Source organism: Salmo trutta, chromosome 19 (assembly GCF_901001165.1).
Source record: "Salmo trutta chromosome 19, fSalTru1.1, whole genome shotgun sequence".
Taxonomy (NCBI): domain Eukaryota; kingdom Metazoa; phylum Chordata; class Actinopteri; order Salmoniformes; family Salmonidae; genus Salmo; species Salmo trutta.
Genome location: NC_042975.1, coordinates 54,293,482 through 54,299,481, shown reverse-complemented (window position 1 = coordinate 54,299,481; position 6,000 = coordinate 54,293,482). Strand labels below are relative to the sequence as shown.

Genomic DNA, 6,000 nt, shown 5'->3' with positions numbered 1-6,000 from the left:
TCAGCCACCTCATCCTTGGTACAAGTGGCAGTATCCCCACAAACTGTAGTGCTGCATGTAACGCCATGATTGAAATCAATGAAAGTTAGGCATAGCAACGGCAGGGCCATGTGTCGATCCCATCGAGACATTTAACAAATGTGTTGTCAGGCTGAGTGGTCTAAAGTGCTTGATTAAGTGTGTGGAGGTGTCGGTTCAAATCCCACCGTTGAGGTTGCCCGTGGTAAAGCTATTCTTCAATACCTGAATCTTATCAGTCGCTCTAGGAGTGTGCAGGGATCCTAAATTCATGTGGGGCTATGCAAGAGAAGAAATAAAAAAAACATTTGCGAAGAGGTTGGTTTTCCAATCTACACATGTAGTTCATCGCCTTCACCACTCAGATACCAAGTTCTGTGCTGTTGCAGTGGCAGTCGGCCATCTTACCAATCTTTGCGAAAGTCAAAATCTTGGAGTGCCATAAAAAATAACTGATTTTTTGGGTTGCTCGATGAGGATGGGATTCGAACCCATGCATGCAGAGCACAATGGATTAGCAGTCCATCGCCTTAACCACTCGGCCACCTCATCCATTGGTACATAAGTGGCAGTATCCCCCACAAACTGTAGGTGCTGCATGTAAAGCCATGATTGAAATCAATGAAAGTTAGGCATAGCAACGGCAGGGCCATGTGTCGATCCCATCGAGACATTTAACAAATGTGTTGTCAGGCTGAGTGGTCTAAAGTGCTTGATTAAGTGTGTGGAGGTGTCGGTTCAAATCCCACCGTTGAGGTTGCCCGTGGTAAAGCTATTCTTCAATACCTGAATCTTATCAGTCGCTCTCGGAGTGTGCAGGGATCCTAAATTCATGTGGGGCTATGCAAGAGAAGAAATAAAAAAAACATTTGCGAAGAGGTTGGTTTTCCAATCTACACATGTAGTTCATCGACTTCACCACTCAGATACCAAGTTCTGTGCTGTTGCAGTGGCAGTCGGCTATCTTACCAATCTTTGCGAAAGTCAAAATCTTGGAGTGCCATAAAAAATAACTGATTTTTTGGGTTGCTCGATGAGGATGGGATTCGAACCCATGCATGCAGAGCACAATGGATTAGCAGTCCATCGCCTTAACCACTCGGCCACCTCATCCATTGGTACATAAGTGGCAGTATCCCCCACAAACTGTAGGTGCTGCATGTAAAGCCATGATTGAAATCAATGAAAGTTAGGCATAGCAACGGCAGGGCCATGTGTCGATCCCATCGAGACATTTAACAAATGTCTTGTCAGGCTGAGTGGTCTAAAGTGCTTGATTAAGTGTGTGGAGGTGTCGGTTCAAATCCCACCGTTGAGGTTGCCCGTGGTAAAGCTATTCTTCAATACCTGAATCTTATCAGTCGCTCTCGGAGTGTGCAGGGATCCTAAATTCATGTGGGGCTATGCAAGAGAAGAAATAAAAAAAACATTTGCGAAGAGGTTGGTTTTCCAATCTACACATGTAGTTCATCGCCTTCACCACTCAGATACCAAGTTCTGTGCTGTTGCAGTGGCAGTCGGCCATCTTACCAATCTTTGCGAAAGTCAAAATCTTGGAGTGCCATAAAAAATAACTGATTTTTTGGGTTGCTCGATGAGGATGGGATTCGAACCCATGCATGCAGAGCACAATGGATTAGCAGTCCATCGCCTTAACCACTCGGCCACCTCATCCATTGGTACATAAGTGGCAGTATCCCCCACAAACTGTAGGTGCTGCATGTAAAGCCATGATTGAAATCAATGAAAGTTAGGCATAGCAACGGCAGGGCCATGTGTCGATCCCATCGAGACATTTAACAAATGTGTTGTCAGGCTGAGTGGTCTAAAGTGCTTGATTAAGTGTGTGGAGGTGTCGGTTCAAATCCCACCGTTGAGGTTGCCCGTGGTAAAGCTATTCTTCAATACCTGAATCTTATCAGTCGCTCTAGGAGTGTGCAGGGATCCTAAATTCATGTGGGGCTATGCAAGAGAAGAAATAAAAAAAACATTTGCGAAGAGGTTGGTTTTCCAATCTACACATGTAGTTCATCGCCTTCACCACTCAGATACCAAGTTCTGTGCTGTTGCAGTGGCAGTCGGCCATCTTACCAATCTTTGCGAAAGTCAAAATCTTACAGTGCCATAAAAAATAACTGATTTTTTGGGTTGCTCGATGAGGATGGGATTCGAAACCCATGCATGCAGAGCACAATGGATTAGCAGTCCATAGCCTTAACCACTCAGCCACCTCATCCATTGATATACGACTGGCAGTTGCCCCCACAAACTGTAGTTGCTACATGTAAAGCCATGATTGAAATCAATGAAAGTTAGGCATAGCAACGGCAGGGCCATGTGTCGATCCCATCGAGACATTTAACAAATGTGTTGTCAGGCTGAGTGGTCTAAAGTGCTTGATTAAGTGTGTGGAGGTGTCGGTTCAAATCCCACCGTTGAGGTTGCCCGTGGTAATGCTATTCTTCAATACCTGAATCTTATCAGTCGCTCTCGGAGTGTGCAGGGATCCTAAATTCATGTGGGGCTATGCAAGAGAAGAAATAAAAAAAACATTTGCGAAGAGGTTGGTTTTCCAATCTACACATGTAGTTCATCGCCTTCACCACTCAGATACCAAGTTCTGTGCTGTTGCAGTGGCAGTCGGCTATCTTACCAATCTTTGCGAAAGTCAAAATCTTGGAGTGCCATAAAAAATAACTGATTTTTTGGGTTGCTCGATGAGGATGGGATTCGAACCCATGCATGCAGAGCACAATGGATTAGCAGTCCATCGCCTTAACCACTCGGCCACCTCATCCATTGGTACATAAGTGGCAGTATCCCCCACAAACTGTAGGTGCTGCATGTAAAGCCATGATTGAAATCAATGAAAGTTAGGCATAGCAACGGCAGGGCCATGTGTCGATCCCATCGAGACATTTAACAAATGTGTTGTCAGGCTGAGTGGTCTAAAGTGCTTGATTAAGTGTGTGGAGGTGTCGGTTCAAATCCCACCGTTGAGGTTGCCCGTGGTAAAGCTATTCTTCAATACCTGAATCTTATCAGTCGCTCTCGGAGTGTGCAGGGATCCTAAATTCATGTGGGGCTATGCAAGATAAGAAATAAAAAAAACATTTGCGAAGAGGTTGGTTTTCCAATCTACACATGTAGTTCATCGCCTTCACCACTCAGATACCAAGTTCTGTGCTGTTGCAGTGGCAGTCGGCCTATCTTACCAATCTTTGCGAAAGTCAAAATCTTGGAGTGCCATAAAAAATAACTGATTTTTTGGGTTGCTCGATGAGATTCTAACCCATGCATGCAGAGCACAATGGATTAGCAGTCCATCGCCTTAACCACTCGGCCACCTCATCCGCTGGTACATAAGTGGCAGTATCCCCCACAAACTGTAGGTGCTGCATTTAAAGCCATGATTGAAATCAATGAAAGTTAGGCATAGCAACGGCAGGGCCATGTGTCGATCCCATCGAGACATTTAACAAATGTGTTGTCAGGCTGAGTGGTCTAAAGTGCTTGATTAAGTGTGTGGAGGTGTCGGTTCAAATCCCACCGTTGAGGTTGCCCGTGGTAAAGCTATTCTTCAATACCTGAATCTTATCAGTCGCTCTAGGAGTGTGCAGGGATCCTAAATTCATGTGGGGCTATGCAAGAGAAGAAATAAAAAAAACATTTGCGAAGAGGTTGGTTTTCCAATCTACACATGTAGTTCATCGCCTTCACCACTCAGATACCAAGTTCTGTGCTGTTGCAGTGGCAGTCGGCCATCTTACCAATCTTTGCGAAAGTCAAAATCTTGGAGTGCCATAAAAAATAACTGATTTTTTGGGTTGCTCGATGAGGATGGGATTCGAACCCATGCATGCAGAGCACAATGGATTAGCAGTCCATCGCCTTAACCACTCGGCCACCTCATCCGATGGTATTTCAGTGGCAGTTGCCCCCACAAACTGTAGTTGCTGCATGTAAACCCATGATTGAAATCAATGAAAGTTAGGCATAGCAACGGCAGGGCCATGTGTCGATCCCATCGAGACATTTAACAAATGTGTTGTCAGGCTGAGTGGTCTAAAGTGCTTGATTAAGTGTGTGGAGGTGTCGGTTCAAATCCCACCGTTGAGGTTGCCCGTGGTAAAGCTATTCTTCAATACCTGAATCTTATCAGTCGCTCTCGGAGTGTGCAGGGATCCTAAATTCATGTGGGGCTATGCAAGAGAAGAAATAAAAAAAACATTTGCGAAGAGGTTGGTTTTCCAATCTACACATGTAGTTCATCGCCTTCACCACTCAGATACCAAGTTCTGTGCTGTTGCAGTGGCAGTCGGCCATCTTACCAATCTTTGCGAAAGTCAAAATCTTGGCAGTGCCATAAAAAATAACTGATTTTTTGGGTTGCTCGATGAGGATGGGATTCGAAACCCATGCATGCAGAGCACAATGGATTAGCAGTCCATCGCCTTAACCACTCGGCCACCTCATCCGATTGGTACATAAGTGGCAGTATCCCCCACAAACTGTAGTAGCTGCATGTAAACCCATGATTGAAATCAATGAAAGTTAGGCATAGCAACGGCAGGGCCATGTGTCGATCCCATCGAGACATTTAACAAATGTGTTGTCAGGCTGAGTGGTCTAAAGTGCTTGATTAAGTGTGTGGAGGTGTCGGTTCAAATCCCACCGTTGAGGTTGCCCGTGGTAAAGCTATTCTTCAATACCTGAATCTTATCAGTCGCTCTCGGAGTGTGCAGGGATCCTAAATTCATGTGGGGCTATGCAAGAGAAGAAATAAAAAAAACATTTGCGAAGAGGTTGGTTTTCCAATCTACACATGTAGTTCATCGCCTTCACCACTCAGATACCAAGTTCTGTGCTGTTGCAGTGGCAGTCGGCTATCTTACCAATCTTTGCGAAAGTCAAAATCTTGGAGTGCCATAAAAATAACTGATTTTTTGGGTTGCTCGATGAGGATGGGATTCGAACCCATGCATGCAGAGCACAATGGATTAGCAGTCCATCGCCTTAACCACTCGGCCACCTCATCCATTGGTACATAAGTGGCAGTATCCCCCACAAACTGTAGCTGCTGCATGTAAAGCCATGATTGAAATCAATGAAAGTTAGGCATAGCAACGGCAGGGCCATGTGTCGATCCCATCGAGACATTTAACAAATGTGTTGTCAGGCTGAGTGGTCTAAAGTGCTTGATTAAGTGTGTGGAGGTGTCGGTTCAAATCCCACCGTTGAGGTTGCCCGTGGTAAAGCTATTCTTCAATACCTGAATCTTATCAGTCGCTCTCGGAGTGTGCAGGGATCCTAAATTCATGTGGGGCTATGCAAGAGAAGAAATAAAAAAAACATTTGCGAAGAGGTTGGTTTTCCAATCTACACATGTAGTTCATCGCCTTCACCACTCAGATACCAAGTTCTGTGCTGTTGCAGTGGCAGTCGGCCATCTTACCAATCTTTGCGAAAGTCAAAATCTTACAGTGCCATAAAAAATAACTGATTTTTTGGGTTGCTCGATGAGGATGGGATTCGAACCCATGCATGCAGAGCACAATGGATTAGCAGTCCATCGCCTTAACCACTCAGCCACCTCATCCGATGGTATACGAGTGGCAGTTGCCCCCACAAACTGTAGTTGCTGTATGTAAACCCATGATTGAAATCAATGAAAGTTAGGCATAGCAACGGCAGGGCCATGTGTCGATCCCATCGAGACATTTAACAAATGTGTTGTCAGGCTGAGTGGTCTAAAGTGCTTGATTAAGTGTGTGGAGGTGTCGGTTCAAATCCCACCGTTGAGGTTGCCCGTGGTAAAGCTATTCTTCAATACCTGAATCTTATCAGTCGCTCTCGGAGTGTGCAGGGATCCTAAATTCATGTGGGGCTATGCAAGAGAAGAAATAAAAAAAACATTTGCGAAGAGGTTGGTTTTCCAATCTACACATGTAGTTCATCGCCTTCACCACTCAGATACCAAGT

At 45.0% G+C, this 6,000-nt stretch overlaps 9 non-coding genes across 9 annotated transcripts; all 9 read right to left on the bottom strand.

The window, feature by feature from the left end:
• Window positions 1-488: 488 nt before the first annotated feature.
• On the bottom strand, window positions 489-570 carry trnas-gcu (transfer RNA serine (anticodon GCU)). Its single transcript has one exon. It is a non-coding gene; the product is annotated as a tRNA-Ser (tRNA).
• A 479-nt stretch (window positions 571-1,049) lies between these two features.
• On the bottom strand, window positions 1,050-1,131 carry trnas-gcu (transfer RNA serine (anticodon GCU)). Its single transcript has one exon. It is a non-coding gene; the product is annotated as a tRNA-Ser (tRNA).
• A 479-nt stretch (window positions 1,132-1,610) lies between these two features.
• On the bottom strand, window positions 1,611-1,692 carry trnas-gcu (transfer RNA serine (anticodon GCU)). Its single transcript has one exon. It is a non-coding gene; the product is annotated as a tRNA-Ser (tRNA).
• Window positions 1,693-2,171: 479 nt separating this feature from the next.
• On the bottom strand, window positions 2,172-2,254 carry trnas-gcu (transfer RNA serine (anticodon GCU)). Its single transcript has one exon. It is a non-coding gene; the product is annotated as a tRNA-Ser (tRNA).
• A 479-nt stretch (window positions 2,255-2,733) lies between these two features.
• On the bottom strand, window positions 2,734-2,815 carry trnas-gcu (transfer RNA serine (anticodon GCU)). Its single transcript has one exon. It is a non-coding gene; the product is annotated as a tRNA-Ser (tRNA).
• Window positions 2,816-3,850: 1,035 nt separating this feature from the next.
• On the bottom strand, window positions 3,851-3,932 carry trnas-gcu (transfer RNA serine (anticodon GCU)). The gene has a single exon. It is a non-coding gene; the product is annotated as a tRNA-Ser (tRNA).
• Window positions 3,933-4,412: 480 nt separating this feature from the next.
• On the bottom strand, window positions 4,413-4,495 carry trnas-gcu (transfer RNA serine (anticodon GCU)). The gene has a single exon. It is a non-coding gene; the product is annotated as a tRNA-Ser (tRNA).
• Window positions 4,496-4,974: 479 nt separating this feature from the next.
• trnas-gcu (transfer RNA serine (anticodon GCU)) lies at window positions 4,975-5,056 on the bottom strand. Its single transcript has one exon. It is a non-coding gene; the product is annotated as a tRNA-Ser (tRNA).
• Window positions 5,057-5,535: 479 nt separating this feature from the next.
• trnas-gcu (transfer RNA serine (anticodon GCU)) lies at window positions 5,536-5,617 on the bottom strand. The gene has a single exon. It is a non-coding gene; the product is annotated as a tRNA-Ser (tRNA).
• Window positions 5,618-6,000: the final 383 nt, after the last annotated feature.